Here is an 18,089-nt window from a genome sequence, read left to right on the forward strand (position 1 = left end):
GAGTTATTTTATTTCCATTCAGTAAAAATATTAACTTCATGCAGTTTGTTATAATAGAATTGCAATTACTTAAATTTAATAATTGACAATTATTTCCAATGCTGCTGTTGTGAGCAACATTAGTGCTGTCGCAAATACACGTTGTTTTTGTTTATATTACTGTCGACATTAATACTGAAATGAAGATCACCTTTCAGTTTCCAACGTACACATAAATTCATAGACAATAATGAATTTATATATATATGTAACACATTACCATATCTCAATGTTATTCTATGAAATAATTTCAGAGAAAGGCGAATGAATATTAAATGTGCCTCTGTATTAAATTAAATCTAATGGGAAAATGACATGCTAATGAACTGTAATGTTCACAGTATAATATTAATATTAATAATTACGTATAATTGTCATTATATATACACAAAATATGTAACACCTTCATTGTGAAGGAAGCTCATCATTTCCCGGCGACATGAGCTAGCGCTGTATTGGCAACACTGTGCGGTTTCTCCATAAGCGCCTGTTTGTCTTCTGAACGTGAAAACGACTTTTTTTTTTTTTTTTTAGGACCTGGTAATAGAAATCAACTTTGTACTGTTTTTGAGGATCTTAAAAAGTTTCATCATACTGAAACTGCTTCTTCTTTCGATTTCGGCCCTGTACAGTTTTGCCCATCTTTGGATCATCTATATCTAAATTCGAAGCCAATTCTTTCTCATCAACCGGGACTCACGGGTCGCCGCCCCCGACTCCTCCAGGATCGGAGGGAGGGAGGCCCTGCAAGGCTGCCAAGCGGCGTCTACGAAACTTCGAAAATTTTCATCACTCCTGCTTTTTCAAAGCTCTGACATGTTTGCAAGAAATCATCAAACAGCATATGACACATCGTAGATTCATGTTTTGAAGATATTTTGCTCTTGTAAGAGATAAACTGTTTCACGTAAACGTCAACCTGTGTTTCTCACTTCTGCCGCAAATGGCGCTGGTAGCTAAGAGGGGGAAGTCCCAGCGATGACCTTGAGACTAGGTATTAGAAATCATTGATGTCACACGTTCCTTTGTGTTGTGGCTGGTTTCATCGTGGAATAATTCTGTTGCTGAAAAATGTAAGTACTTATTTTGTTTTACAGTGATTACTGTCGGTTCGGGTACTTCGAATCGTCCAACTGAATATTCGTTTAACGTTGTGAAATGTTGACTACAAGGAAAGATAACTGAAAGATCTCGTACGTGTTGTGTTGTGTCAGTGAAAGTGGACGAGATAATGCTGCAGTCAGCTGTTTCTGTCAAGAATCTCATGCTTGGGCTGCAGTCTACTTCAGAATAGCATAGGCTGTATGTTTCATATACGGGTTTGAAAAGTAAGTAGGAAAATTGTATTGCAATTACTGCAAACAGTGCGGGAGGGCTGACTTGAGCAACCTGACACTTCAGGAAACGGTAATAACACAAACTTTAACCACAAAACACATCGATCGAAGTGTTACTTAGGGAGACATCCCTACTTTTGTTTCTTATTTAACGCCATTTTTCTACACTTTCATGCAGTGGCGTGTCCAAGGGGGGATTGATGGTAGGGGTCAACCCCCTCTGTTGGCCAAGTATTCAAAGAAAAAAAACCACGAAAAGCAGGAAAATATGGCAAAAAAGGGGCTGGATAATAAAAAGAAGTGTACCTAACAGCTTTTTCGAAAATCGGCGAAACGTGGTATTATAGGAAGGGTAGGCACAGGCGTGTGAATGGGGGTGATGTTGTTATGGCTGTGAATTTTTCAGAAGCAGCAATGTTTTCAATGTTTTATATGTTAAAATATATGTAAAAGTGGTAATAATCTGATATTCCCCGGACACCTATAACTTCTTCGTTTTGTCAATTTTTTACATTTGTACTTACCTATCTGCTTCGCGGAACATTCTGTAACATGTATTCACGTTTTTTTGATCAAAGTAATTGCAATTCTTTTTTTTAAAAAAAGTGTTTTTGTAACTGAAGAACGTACGTTTCCGCAAATGGTTTGTGGGGCTATGTGTGAATGGTTCGTGGGGCTATGCGAGAATGGTGTGTAGGGGCTACGCAAATTTTTTTCGAAACCAATTTTTAACTATTGTAACGTATACGTGACTCTACCTAACCTAACCTTACCGGAAATGGTTCGTGGGGCGAGGCGTCAATGGTTGAATTTCCGCTATGAAACATTCCCACATCACACAAAACACCTTCCAGATGTTAGACAATGCTACAGGAACTTATTACAGTAAGTAGTTTCTTCTGTAACAATGAAGAAATCTGTCCGGGGAATGTCAGATTAGTACCAAAGAAAATTAGCCTAAAGATGGATTGTTGTGTGGTGTTTAGAAGTTTTCTAAACGTAATTGTTGCTCGTAATTGCCCCCGTCCAGTAAATATTCCCGCCGCTTTGCCCCCCCCCACTCGTTATTCTGGCAAGCCTAGCCAATGTCTATGAATCCTTGGAAAACACAACTGAACCTTGAATATTCGTATATGCATCCAAGCAACATATCTTTAAATGGTCACTATCCGTTTGCTATAGCTGAAGAACATAGTAAAGTGAATTTCGTTGATGTAAAATTTTCATACGTCATACCGAAGACTACAGAGGCCTGCCTCACTCTCCGTCTCGTCTCAAAGAGTGTGAGCATGTTGTCATCTGGATTTATGAACAGTAGTGAATACATCGCAGTTCAGTCTCACTTCACTAGAAAACCTCTGTTCCAATAACGTCGTATTTACAAATTTTAGTGTGGTTCGAATCCGACAGCTCCCTTTAAATAAGCCCTTTCCTTTTTCTTATTTCAATCGCACCATTCTCAAAAGCTTCTTTCCACATGACTTTCTTTGTCTTTCTGGTTCAACATTGTTTAATTTGTTTGTTAGTATCGTCTTTCTTAAAATATGCACTACCTCACGACCACAGTTCCGTAAATGTGCCATTTCGGCCATTCACACCGTGTAGCCTATACACACAGAAAACTAAATGCATCATGTCGATTGATGCACCAGAATGCATCGATTGATGCACTAAAATGTGTTTTATGTCTTCTTCAGAGAATCAGATTCACATTTGATGCATTTGGGTGCATTTTTGTATGTCGTGAAAGAAAAATCAAAGTGCATCATTTGATTCAAGTGAGGATTTGTTTCAGTCGAGATGCACTTCAATGCATCAGTTGATGTGCATCTCGACTGAAAGAAATCCTCACTTGAATCAAATGATGCACTTTGGTGTTTTTTTCACGACATACAAAAATGCATCAAATGTGAATCTGATTCTCTGAAGAAGACATAAAACACACTTTGGTACATCAATCGATATGATGCATTTACTTTTCTGTGTGTATAGGAACAGCTGGGGAGATCTTGGTTGACAAAAGGAAGGAACGAAACAACGTAACATCATCGAGTCTTTATTAATTGTAAATTTCAATACAATATAGCGAATTTCAACTTTCATATTATTATTTATTATGTTGTTAATGCAAGATAAGAATTTGCCACGTTCAAGTCCTAAGAAACAAGGATACAGTATCAAACTGAAATACTGTACATAGTGATACACCACCAATAAGTGGCTTTCTCACAGATTTCTGAAGAGAGTTCCACATTGCCATCTATCAAACGTTCTTTTTTCTTATGAAAGCTCCACAAAGGAAAAGGTTATAATTTCCATCCTGACTCAACTCCCTGGTGAATGTGAGTATGGAGATGTTCGGACCAATAGGATCGGGGAAACCGAGCAGGGGCGACTGTGAATCCTGTACTGTTTGCTGTTGCTAAGTTCCGTCAAGCGCAATAGAATGCAGGTACAGACTAGGGATGGCCAGATCCGGATCCTAGCGGATCCGAAATCCGGATCCGGTTGGTTCCGGATCCTAAGGATCCGGATCCTAAAATTTTTCGGATCCGGAATTTTCAGATCCGGATCCGAAATCCGGATTTGTTTTGCCATCCACATATGCACGTCTTTGGAAAGTAAGAATGTGCTTATAACATAGGCCTATATATATATAATATACATACACACATATATATATAGTGTGTGTGCGCGCGTGCGCGATTTGTAACTAATTAATACACTTACAAGGGAGGTCTAAGTCTCCCCCTCTGATTTCCATGAAACTTGGCAGGTGTATAGAGGCCCCACCCCTCAAATGTCAAGATGAGGAGAAATTGACGTGGGGATCTGACCCCGAAACCACGTAAATATGGCATAGGAAGAAACAGGGGGCATAGGGCCTCTCTATACACCTGCCAAATTTCATGGAAATCGGAAGGGGACACAGGGGTCAGATGATCCCCACGTGAATTTGTCATCTTGACATTTGAGGCGGGTTTTGCTCCCTAAAACAGTTTTTTAGCCGAAACAAAAAAAACACATATTTCTTCCTTTTGGCCCCTCTATACACCTGCCAAGTTTCATGAAAATCGAAGGGGGACACAGGGGTCAGATCCTTACTTCAATTTGTCATCTTGACATTTGAGAGGAGGTTGCCCCCTAGAACAAATTTTTTGCCGAAACAAAGAAACACGTATTTCTTCGTTTGGGCCCGTTTATACACACACCTGCCAAGTTTCATGGAAATCGGAGGGGGTCAGATCCCTACTTCAATTTGTCCTCATCTTGACAACTGAGTGGGTTTCGCCCTGTAAAACTGTTTTTTAGCTGAAACAAAGAAAAACACGTATTTCTTCCTTTGGGCCCCACTATACACCTGCCAAGTTTCATGGAAATCGGAGGGGGACACATAAGTCAAATGCACACTTAAATTTGTCCTCATATTGACATGGTGGGGGGGGGGAAGGTTGCCCCCTAAAACAGTTTTTTTTAGCTGAAACAAAAAAAAAAAACCACGTGTATCTTCATTTGGGCCCGTTTATACGCACACCTGCCAATATCATGGAAATCGGAGGGGGACACAGGGGTCCGATTCTTACTTCAATTTGTCCTCATCTTGACATTTGAGGGGTTTTGCCCCCTAAAACAGTTTTTTTAGCTGAAACAAAAAAACACGTATTTCTTCCATTGGGCCCCACTATACACCTGGCAAGTTTCATGGAAATCGGAGGGACACAGGGTCAGATCCTCACTTCAATTTGTCCTCATCTTGACAAAAAAACTTGGCAGGTTTTGCCCCATAAAACCGTTTTTTAGCTGAAACATAGAAACACGTATTTCTTCATTTGGGCCCGTTTATACACACACCTGCCAAGTATCATGGAAATCGGAGGGAAACAGGGGGCAGATCCTCACTTCAATTTGTCCTCATCTTGACATTTGAGGGGATTTTGCCCCCTAAAACAGTTTTTAGCTGAAACATAAAAAAACACGTAATTCTTCCTTTGGGCCCCACTATACTGCCAAATTTCATGGAAATCGGAGGGGGACACTTAGATAACCTCCCGTGTTAGTCTTACAATTTGTAATTATTTAACACTGCATATATTATAATGTTTTATTTTAATTTGTAAAACTGTAACTGTAGAACAATTGTATAATTTTTGTATAACATTTCTATCTTGTTATATATGTTAAAGGTTTCATCCTGGAATGGAATGTCTCACATTTATGTGTGTTTTCATTTCCAATACATTCGAATGAATACATATTCGTTTCAAAGGCATTTACAAAATCACCTCTGACATTTGTGCACGAGTGTGTTAGCCGATGCGTAGCAAAGTATTTTAGGAACAACACTTGAAAAAAATTCTTCTAGGACTAACGAAAAATTTCTTTCTAATATAAGATCATAATCCCTTTTAAGGTGTGGTAATATTATAATGGGATTGAGATACGAAACTCTCGGATCCGGATCCAGATCCGAAACTTTCAGACCCGGATCCGGATCCGGATCCGGAATTTTCGGATCCGGATCCAGATCCGTAACTTTTGGATCCGGATTTTTCGGATCCGGATCCGTTTGGCCATCCCTAGTACAGACAACATGTACGCGTATATTTTACCGGTAAATTTAAGAACGGCGATACCGACATAACGAATATCCCCATATAGAATATCGAATATCGATATCGACATATCAAGTTCGATATTACATATATCGATATCGTTAAAATATCGACTCGATATCGATATATCGAAATATTGCACAATCCTACTTGGAACAAGTTTCTGGAAACTGGAAGGAACCACTTCATTACAAGGCGACGACGCTACCACTGCACCATCTGGGAGGCCTTTGAACTTTTGTAAACGTTTCTCATAGAACGACACAACAGCTTGCTTTCTGTACGATCAATTGTTTTGTCTCCACACTGTGCAGCTGTATCGCGAGCACCAGATAATCCCACTCCTTCAGTAGACCCCTGATGACTTGTTTTCCACTACTTGTTCCTCAGATAAGATCGCAGTTTGGTAAATATTTTCGGTGCAAGTGGAAGGATTTATCTTCCAATTTGCAATTTTACATTCACTCGTTGGAATGGAGCTTTTCAATGACAAACTTTTACGGCGGCGGCGCCAGCATAGCTGTGTCGTTCGTCATTTGGTTGCCATAAACTTAATATCGAGGCGCGATGCTGTGTGCTATTCAATCACGATTTTCGCAGTGAACAGTCTCGATTAAATCGATAATAAAATCGTTTGTAACAAACCTTTAGGTAATGTAGGAAGTCATAAGTTCTCGAAAACGTCCTACGAAGCTAAGAAAATATTTAAAAGCGCAACGGCAGGATAGCTCAGACAGTCTAAATAGAGAGGTGTCTCCTGAACGCATGCGGTGCATGCTGCGCATGCGTCAATTGTGGGAAAAAGGACAGCTTGCTCTGCGACGACATTAATGAGCATTTCTACATTCTAATTTATTCATATAGAAGAAGAATTTATTTTACACGAGAGCGCTCAACTAAGATTATATTACATTTCTTGGATCTGAAGTGACGCATGCGTCAATTGTGGGAAAAGAATTATTACTTTCTTTCACTTCAGATCCAAGAAATTTAATAGAAGTTTTGTTGAGCGCTCTTGTGTAAAATAAATACTTCTCCTATATGAATACATTAGAATGTAGAAATGCTCATTAATGTCGTCGCAGAGCAAGCTGTCCTTTTTCTCACAATTGACGCATGCGCAGCAGGCACCGCATGCGTTGAGGACACGATCATTATTAGACAACTAAACTTGGTGTATTTTGGGTCGTTTCAAAGAGGAACGGTCGACCGCCGAACCGTAACGCCTCCTTGATTAATGCCAAAACCTAATTTCTGATTATATATTTTTTGTACTATTTTTTGCACCATTAGTTTGAGTTTATTTGTAAATCCACTTTATGCACAGAAAGGCTAATCGGGACTGGGCATACATTTTAAAGTGGGATGCGAACCGCTGTGTTCCCCCACCGGTATATTCTCTAAGAAATGGGAACCTTTAAAAAACTATGAAATTAATTCATTTAATGTACAATCTCACAACAATAAATCCCTTCTTCCATCAGTGCGTTCGTTTCTTCGAGTTTGTTTTTGATTCATTCATTCATTTTGTTTATTTTACTTCACTTTTGATTAATCGCGAAAATGAGGATGAGTGATGACATGATGAAATTAAGTGATACTCACAATGGAACACCCATGCCACTGTACACCGCATTATTATTATTATATTATAGGGAATTATAGCCTATGTTTGAAACTCAGGTAAAGCTTAGTCGCAAGAATATCACATTTTCAACTTCAAGCAGTGTTTGGAGGGTGTTGAAAGAAAAACAACTTGCTGTTTAAGGGGGGGGGGAACCATCCCTTCCATCGTCCCCGCCTACCATAGGCGTTACTTGGGGCCTAACTTTTGGGGGGGGGGGATCGAAAATTTTTCTAAACAACAGCTATACATTTTCAAAATTACAAAAATTATAAAGTTACATTAAGTAACTGACTCTCTAGCTTTCATAAACCCGAAAGTTCATGTCTGCAGTAACACAGGCCTTCTACCTGTCCGTATCCTGAGCAAGATCTATATACTGTTTTCCGTCCCTACCAATTTCTTTTAGGTCCATCTCATCATTATTCCTCCATCTTCGTCTTGGACTTCCTACTAGTCTCTTACCATCAGGCTTTCCAACAAAAATCCTGCAAACTCCTCTTTCCTCTCCCATTTCGTGCCACATGGCCTGCCCACCTAAGTCTTCTTGATTTAATTATTCTAATAATATCTGGACATGAATACAAATTATGTAGTTCTAATTATGTAACCTTCTCCACTCACCTGTCTTCTCATCCCTTTTAGGCCCAAATATTTTAACATACATTTTTTTTATTAAACACTTAAAAACATTATTTATTTGAAAAGTAACAAGCCGAATATATAAATTTTAAACACAGAGCGAACTTTTGCTGTTTAAACTTAGGAGATAAAGCGGCATTCTTCTTTCTGTTTGCAAATACTAGTCCTTGGGGATGCTATTAGGCCAGTCAACAAGAGATGATTTTGGAGTCCAATAAGGAAATAAATCACGGAAAGCTGGAACAAATTTTATTATTTTCCTAGAAGGATTCTTAACAACATATTAATTTTGCACGCCGGTACCATCCCGGATTTGCTCAAAATAATTAACGTACCCTCCCCCGCCTGGAAATACTTGTTTTACTGTAGATGCTACATGTATTTAGTTCTACTAGTTATGATTTTGTAATATTGAAGGAGCGAAAAGCGCACTGCTTCAACGATGAATAGATGGCGATCAGCGGAATTCGCTGATGCCAGAATTATTTAATACTAGCTCATTACCCGGCGTAGCCCGGGTATTCATTTATCCCATTCTTGTATTAGATAGGAAAATAATGAATTCTAACTATAGTGTAAAATGTAACTAATTTTAAATGTGATCGTGAATGTCACCAATTAGCTTTGCGACTCCGAAAACTATGGATCCGACACTAATCTAGGGCATTTGTGGCATTTTATTTTTCACCCCCTCTCATTCCCCATGCCGATAGGTGATGAACTTGGAGTTCAACAGCATTGGGAGTGTCACGAAAACTATGGATTCCATTCGCAACACAGCCTGAATGTTAGAAAACCCGAGAAACACTAGCGTTGTGCGGATTGCATAGAGTAACGGATGTCTGTTTGTGCGGAAATTAATATCGGTGGTTCTCCATTATTTTTACATGTCACCCCTTCCCACCCCACCCCTAGGGGTGCCAGGGGTGTCTTACCCCTACAGTATTTCTTTCCAGATTGTAAGTGATACGTGTACCAAGTTTGGTTGAAATTGCTCCAGGCGTTCGAGAGTTAGGCCGGAACAAACAAATATTCACATCCACACACACACCCACACACACACATACATCCATTTTTATATATATATAAATATATATAGATATATAAAAATATCTTTATTTAAGTATTCAATTAAATATTGTAGGTATTTAAAGTATTTCAATTGGAAATTTACACATACTATTGCTGTCACAGGTAATTAAAACAATAATCAAGGCGTCCCGGGTTCGATACCCGGTGGAGACCCGTACCGGTTCAGATCCCACTTTAAACTCTAGGTCCAGCATCGATTAAGCTATCTGTGCATAAAGTGGACTTAAAACAACACCTCACCAACATAATCTAAACATGACACAGTGTAAAACCTTTCCGATTCATTGTCTTGTCTTCATACACTGTGACATCACAGAACTTCAGCTGAAAAAAAAAAAAACATATGGATTTTTATGGACATTTTCTCACGCATATATCGAGGACGGTTCCATGTCATTACTGGTGGCCGTAAACATCAGGCTCCCTCCATACCTTATAAGAACCACATACTATTTCCAAAGACCTGAAAACCTGGACATTTAAACAAAGTAGTTTTATTTTCGACGTCTTGGAGTCTTCTCTGTCAGAGGGATCAATCATTAGTTGGCACTTTTTATTTTTGGCTATTTTTTAAGAAATGGAATCAGAGCCCAACCATTTATCCATGATTACGCCGAAAGTGGATGTGGGGAGTAGGGGGATTTGCAACTTTTATTTTTCTTCTGAATTATTTTGTTAATATCATTTTTGTCCCTGTATCTCCTATAAATGTCCTAAACCGTAGCCGTGCAGTCTAAGCCATCAGGCTTTGGGCTCGGGTTACGGGGCGCACACTGGTCCGAGTCTCCTGGGTTGGTGTGTGTGTGTGTGTGTGGGGGGGGGGGGGGTCGTAACAACTTTTCTCCTGAGTCCTGACATTTCAGCCTGTGTATGGGACCAGCGGTCACCCACCATCGGGAGGAAATTAGGCAGCTACGGATGAGAACTCTCAGAGGTTGTCAAGTATGTTTTGAGCAATTGACTTCAAATTTAGAAAACATTCACTGAAATGATGTTCCTCACACATATACACAAAATAAGGTCTGTTTTGAAACTCATTCCATGTTCTTATTTTCACACACACGTATTTTCACATTCCCTGACAACACATTGAGTTCTGAGATCTGTTCTGTGTCGGACATTTTATAGGTGGCAATTTACTTAACCCCTGAAACTTTGGGGGTGACTGCCCCCCTTGCCACCCCCCTACAAGTTACGCCTATGCCGCCCACCATTTAAAAAGCATTACAATACAAGAACATAACAGCAACCATGCTCTTATACTTAGTACTCACGTTTACCGTTAATGGCGCTGACTACTTACAGCTGATGTTGCCTGCCACCTTGCGGGAAAAATGGAAAGCAGTTACTGCAATTGATCACTGGTAGATCCAGAAAAGAGTTGAGGTCGAAGCGAATTTTAGTGCCCAGTGCGTGGACCAGTGGCGTAGCGCAGTTTTTGTGCTCCCCCCCCCCGGCAAGTGAAACACTGTTGCCTCCTTAGTGAAAAAAAATATCCAAAATACTAAAACGTAATTTACGTACCATTGATGATGTCACAGGGGCGAGCGGACGTACAATAGTTAGCTAGTCTCCCCTCCCCCCATCAGTTGTAAAATAAATTATAGCCTGTTCGGCTTTTGTCATTTCCATCGAAAGCCAGGGAGGGTCACATGAACCGCTGATGAACCAATCTGCTTTGTCCACCTGCCGTGGTGAGGGGAAATTCTCGTGGTATTCTGTGTTGCCAAATTTTTCCTTTCGAGTCGTTTTGGAAACAGGTGACGCCCTCAACAAGGCCAAGAACGGCGAAACCTAATGGTTGCCGCTGCGTAGTAAGCGAATGGGTCTCCGATTCTCTGCCGCTCCCTGAAATGCGAAAGAAAGGGTGCATGTGGACAGCAGAAAGTGTCGTGAATGACTGGACAAAAATCAGGCGTGTAGAAACACCCTTGAAACTCCCACAACTGGAGGCGAAAAGTCTGGGTTTTATGAAGTTTATTCTTTGCTCGATCGGACTATACCACTTGCTCAAAATACCGTGTTATCCCATTTTCGTTATGGACCTATATATCAGTGAAGAAGCTTCTGGACATCAGGATAGCCTGAATCTCTGATAAATAACTTGAAGAAGTGGTCTAGTCGTTAGGGCGCCTGACTGCAACGTGGGAGACACGGGTTCGATTCCCGGTGTTGGTGATCTAAGGTCGGAATTTCTCCGGCCTTCTCCGCGCATAAAGCGGCTCTGGGGCTCATCCAGCCTCAAATCAATACCTTCCTGGCCTGGGGGAAACCCTGCAGGCTAATGGAAGCCGGAGCGTATTGCTGATCACATCACCTCCAAAGTGACCTAGATCGAGAATGTGTGGGGCCCCAAATGTGCCTCTATGCAACGATGCTATATGCACGGGGAACTTTACCTTCCCTGTACTTCAGCGTAAGTTGAGTTGAGTTGGTGTTTTAAGTCCATTTTATGCACAGTAAGGCTAATCGGGACTGGACCTACAGTTTATAGTGGAATCCGAACCACTGTGCAATGTGCCTCCCCGGGTATCGAACCCTTGATTAAAGTCCGTGCGTTCATTATATCCCCGGCGGTTAACAAAGGGAGCGGTACTCTTTGTTAAAAAAAACACCCAAGCTGGCGGTTTTCTTTTGAAGTACAAGCAACAAACTGGAGTAGGAAAGCGATGTTGCCAAATTGAAGAGATAAAGAGGAAAAGCAGAAGGAAATTGTAAGGAAAAAAGAAAAAGAAAGAGAAACAAGATTAAAGAATATGGAAAGAGAAAATAAATACAGATAAAGATTAAAAAGGAAGTGTTTAAGGGTATTATCGGAAAGGGGGGGGGAGAAATATCCAACTCTGACATATTAGGCCTTAATTGACACCGGTGTTCTGGGGGGATTCTGAATTAAACGTGTTAAATACTCAAATTGAGTTTTATAAACCCACTCAAAAATACTATTTATATGCATATTTACATATTTTAATTTACTACATTTAACCAATCAATGTGCTAGCTCTAAGTTTTTTTCGAAAATCGAACAATCAAAAAATATGGACAATGTAACATGGTATTTCATTCAAATAGACATCATCTATTACACATTCATCCAAATTATTTTCGGGGGATTATGAACGATTTTAGGGGTGGTCTTGAGTGATGGGCACCCCTTGTTCAGGTTTTAATCATTAATCAGTGTATTTTAGTGGGACTTGCAGCACGCCAGTGAAGCAGCTTGTAAATTTGGCAACACTGCCTCAAGACAGTCTCAGTCGGCAGCAGTGGAACATTCTACGAAGACGTGCGTGTGTGTTGCGGGAACACAATCTAGTTGTACTTGTTAGTTTGTGTATGTAATCATGTGTATTCTTGAAATATAGCATTTACAAGAAAAAACGTCTACTGCATCCGTACAAAAATCAGTGTGGTGAAACAGTTACGGCAATCGCAAACATTTATGGTCCTCCGTGCGGTCGGATGCCATTGTGGACGTCATCAAGTGCGTAGTTTGTGATGTGAAAAACAGTCATTGCAGTACAGTTATGTGCGTGTCGCTTCAAGAACACACTCGGTACATTCGGTTAGTGTATTACATACAGTGAACAGCAGCATTATTGTGTATTACATACATTGAACATAGCAGCATACGTATATTTCTCAGTACGGGAACTGAGAAAGTTACATGAACATTTCGGGCGTGGCACATTTCGCGCGCAGTTCATTTCGTCGCGGCCAGCAATTCTTCTCGTGTTGCAGCCACCATCAACAAGGGAGCTCCGAGCAGCCTTGTTGACGTCTGGGGTCAGGAGCAGCAATCAGCTGTACATAGGTCAGTCATTTCTGCTAACACAACACCCACACAAGCTCAATTCCTTCCCTCTTGTTTCCTTCCCTTCCTTTTACAATGAATCAAGAATCACGGAAGAAATTAACACGACAGCGCGGAGTTGTAAAGGGGCAACTTACACGTTTGTTAGAATTCATTCAAAACTTTGAGGAAACTCGAAATATTGAGGAGGTGAAATGCCGTGCTCTGTATTTATCAGATGTTTGGGCAAAATTCAATGAAGTGCAAACACAGCTGGAACTCGAAGACGACGCGTCAGAAGAACATGAAACTTACCGCATTGAAGTTGAAGAGTTGTACTTTCAAATAAAGGTTCAAATGCAAAACATAATTTCTAAACATGCTGCAATCAATAATCAGGGTCAAGAATCAGCTAATCAGAAATTTACAAATAAAGACAACCAGCTCAAGCTACCTTCGATTTCTCTTCCTACTTTTGATGGTAGTTACGACAAATGGTTAGGGTTTTCGGATACATTTGTAGCCTTGGTGCACAATAATGACACCTTATCTGCAATTCAAAAATTCCATTATTTGAAATCAGCTGTTAAGGGTCAGGCACTACGCTTAATCCAGAATTTGCCAATCACTGAAGGCAACTACACAATAGCTTGGGAACAGCTAGTTCAGCGCTATGAACACAAGAAGCTCATAGCGGCAACACACATAAAGGAACTCTTGCACATTCACTCAGTTAGTAGGGAAAATGCGTCAGATTTGCGTCACTTCGCAAATACCATTACAAGCAATCTTTCGGCATTAAAGGCATTACAGTTGTCGCAACCTTTAGAGGATGTAGTATTATTGCAGCACTTCGTATCTCAATTAGACATGCAAACAAGACGTGATTGGGAATTAACTCACACTGAGCAAGATTTCCCACCACTATCAGAATTCTTTACGTTTCTCGAGCATAAATATCAAGCACTAGAAACTATCAAACCGCAAGTAAGCCAGACACCAAGGGATAATAAATTCAGTGACGCAAGGACCAAACAAAACAAAACTACACAGCAGTCCCATTCATATTTGGCTTCTTCATCAAATGCATGTTTGTATTGTAAACAACAGCCTTCTCATTTTCTGTATGCATGCCCAGGTTTTCTCAGTGCAAATGTACATCAAAGGAGACAGTGTGTGCGTGAAAACATGTTGTGTTGGAACTGTTTGAAGCCACATCGAAGCAGGGACTGTAAATCAGGCAATTGCAGAGCATGTTCACAGAAGCACAACACTTTGCTGCACGATGATCAACGAAAGCTCGGTGCTGTTCGAAGGGAAACACAGAACAGACACACCGACACCCAAGGCTCAGTGGCGGAGAGTGAGACTCGCAATCGGGAGAATACGCAAGCATCATACTGCAGTTTCAAGACCAGACACACATCGCATGTTCTACTTTCAACTGCTTTGGTACAAGTGAAGGATAAGGACGGAAGATTGGTCACATGTCGTGCCTTACTAGATAATGGAAGTCAATCAAACATCGTAACGGAGGAAACCGTACAAAGACTGCGTCTCAAGAAACAAAGGGCGTACATTCCAATTCATGGGATAAATAACTCAACGTCGGAATCTCGCTTCAGTGTGAATGTGAACATTTCATCACTCGCGAATGACTTCTCAACTACCATCTCTTGTTCAGTTCTGCACATAAACTACGATACATGGAATATTCCAACGGACATCGCACTGGCAGACCCCACATTCAATAAACCTGGCAAGATAGACATTCTTTTGGGCGCAGGGCTTTTCTACTCCATACTGAAGCCAGAACGTCTAAGTAGAGAAGGCAATTACCCTGTCCTGCAAGATTCGCAACTTGGATGGATACTGGGTGGATCCATGCCTCAAGATTGCAACTCATCAATCACTGTATGTTTTGTAAGAACAGATGACAGTTTGGAAATACAACTTGCACGCTTCTGGGAGTTGGAAGGAATAGTCACACCACACAGATCTAAGGAAGAAGAGCTATGTGAAGAGCACTTTAAATTAAATACAACGCGATCCGAATCAGGTCGTTTCATAGTACGTCTACCTAAACGCCCAAATCATCCACAATTAGGAGATTCAACTCAGCAAGCCATGAGTAGATTGGAACAACTGGAGAGAAGATTGAAGAGGCAGCCAGCTCTGAAAGAAGATTACAAGAACTTCATGAAGTAGTGAGTTTCCAGATGTAGTTTTGGCGCTGGCATCATAGACAACTCTTGTCTTCGTTGTGCTGCTGTCTGGCTTGAATACTGGATGATGAGGCATGTAGAATACTTGTGCGTCATCCTTGACTGTGTCTGATTCTAACTTTCTCATGTGTCCTAAATTCTCGTATTCCTTCATGAAGTTCTTCTTTCAGAGCTGGCTGCCTCTTCAATCTTCTCTCCAGTTGTTCCAATCTACTCATGGCTTGCTGAGTTGAATCTCCTAATTGTGGATGATTTGGGCGTTTAGGTAGACGTACTATGAAACGACCTGATTCGGATCGCGTTGTATTTAATTTAAAGTGCTCTTCACATAGCTCTTCTTCCTTAGATCTGTGTGGTGTGACTATTCCTTCCAACTCCCAGAAGCGTGCAAGTTGTATTTCCAAACTGTCATCTGTTCTTACAAAACATACAGTGATTGATGAGTTGCAATCTTGAGGCATGGATCCACCCAGTATCCATCCAAGTTGCGAATCTTGCAGGACAGGGTAATTGCCTTCTCTACTTAGACGTTCTGGCTTCAGTATGGAGTAGAAAAGCCCTGCGCCCAAAAGAATGTCTATCTTGCCAGGTTTATTGAATGTGGGGTCTGCCAGTGCGATGTCCGTTGGAATATTCCATGTATCGTAGTTTATGTGCAGAACTGAACAAGAGATGGTAGTTGAGAAGTCATTCGCGAGTGATGAAATGTTCACATTCACACTGAAGCGAGATTCCGACGTTGAGTTATTTATCCCATGAATTGGAATGTACGCCCTTTGTTTCTTGAGACGCAGTCTTTGTACGGTTTCCTCCGTTACGATGTTTGATTGACTTCCATTATCTAGTAAGGCACGACATGTGACCAATCTTCCGTCCTTATCCTTCACTTGTACCAAAGCAGTTGAAAGTAGAACATGCGATGTGTGTCTGGTCTTGAAACTGCAGTATGATGCTTGCGTATTCTCCCGATTGCGAGTCTCACTCTCCGCCACTGAGCCTTGGGTGTCGGTGTGTCTGTTCTGTGTTTCCCTTCGAACAGCACCGAGCTTTCGTTGATCATCGTGCAGCAAAGTGTTGTGCTTCTGTGAACATGCTCTGCAATTGCCTGATTTACAGTCCCTGCTTCGATGTGGCTTCAAACAGTTCCAACACAACATGTTTTCACGCACACACTGTCTCCTTTGATGTACATTTGCACTGAGAAAACCTGGGCATGCATACAGAAAATGAGAAGGCTGTTGTTTACAATACAAACATGCATTTGATGAAGAAGCCAAATATGAATGGGACTGCTGTGTAGTTTTGTTTTGTTTGGTCCTTGCGTCACTGAATTTATTATCCCTTGGTGTCTGGCTTACTTGCGGTTTGATAGTTTCTAGTGCTTGATATTTATGCTCGAGAAACGTAAAGAATTCTGATAGTGGTGGGAAATCTTGCTCAGTGTGAGTTAATTCCCAATCACGTCTTGTTTGCATGTCTAATTGAGATACGAAGTGCTGCAATAATACTACATCCTCTAAAGGTTGCGACAACTGTAATGCCTTTAATGCCGAAAGATTGCTTGTAATGGTATTTGCGAAGTGACGCAAATCTGACGCATTTTCCCTACTAACTGAGGTGAATGTGCAAGAGTTCCTTTATGTGTGTTGCCGCTATGAGCTTCTTGTGTTCATAGCGCTGAACTAGCTGTTCCCAAGCTATTGTGTAGTTGCCTTCAGTGATTGGCAAATTCTGGATTAAGCGTAGTGCCTGACCCTTAACAGCTGATTTCAAATAATGGAATTTTTGAATTGCAGATAAGGTGTCATTATTGTGCACCAAGGCTACAAATGTATCCGAAAACCCTAACCATTTGTCGTAACTACCATCAAAAGTAGGAAGAGAAATCGAAGGTAGCTTGAGCTGGTTGTCTTTATTTGTAAATTTCTGATTAGCTGATTCTTGACCCTGATTATTGATTGCAGCATGTTTAGAAATTATGTTTTGCATTTGAACCTTTATTTGAAAGTACAACTCTTCAACTTCAATGCGGTAAGTTTCATGTTCTTCTGACGCGTCGTCTTCGAGTTCCAGCTGTGTTTGCACTTCATTGAATTTTGCCCAAACATCTGATAAATACAGAGCACGGCATTTCACCTCCTCAATATTTCGAGTTTCCTCAAAGTTTTGAATGAATTCTAACAAACGTGTAAGTTGCCCCTTTACAACTCCGCGCTGTCGTGTTAATTTCTTCCGTGATTCTTGATTCATTGTAAAAGGAAGGGAAGGAAACAAGAGGGAAGGAATTGAGCTTGTGTGGGTGTTGTGTTAGCAGAAATGACTGACCTATGTACAGCTGATTGCTGCTCCTGACCCCAGACGTCAACAAGGCTGCTCGGAGCTCCCTTGTTGATGGTGGCTGCAACACGAGAAGAATTGCTGGCCGCGACGAAATGAACTGCGCGCGAAATGTGCCACGCCCGAAATGTTCATGTAACTTTCTCAGTTCCCGTACTGAGAAATATACGTATGCTGCTATGTTCAATGTATGTAATACACAATAATGCTGCTGTTCACTGTATGTAATACACTAACCGAATGTACCGAGTGTGTTCTTGAAGCGACACGCACATAACTGTACTGCAATGACTGTTTTTCACATCACAAACTACGCACTTGATGACGTCCACAATGGCATCCGACCGCACGGAGGACCATAAATGTTTGCGATTGCCGTAACTGTTT

General features: G+C 40.8%; 1 protein-coding gene across 1 annotated transcript in view; it reads left to right on the forward strand.

Moving 5' to 3' along the window:
- Window positions 1-1,050: 1,050 nt before the first annotated feature.
- LOC146004249 (uncharacterized) overlaps window positions 1,051-18,089 on the forward strand; it is a 37,821-nt gene continuing 20,782 nt past the window's right edge. Inside the window, exon 1 of the mRNA XM_083142930.1 lies at window positions 1,051-1,112. The gene's annotated coding sequence lies outside the window, so the exon portion shown is untranslated. The remainder of the gene's footprint in view (window positions 1,113-18,089) is intronic.

Source organism: Lepisma saccharinum, chromosome 21 (assembly GCF_977018435.1).
Source record: "Lepisma saccharinum chromosome 21, izLepSacc3.1, whole genome shotgun sequence".
In the NCBI taxonomy this organism is placed as follows: Eukaryota; Metazoa; Arthropoda; class Insecta; order Zygentoma; family Lepismatidae; genus Lepisma; species Lepisma saccharinum.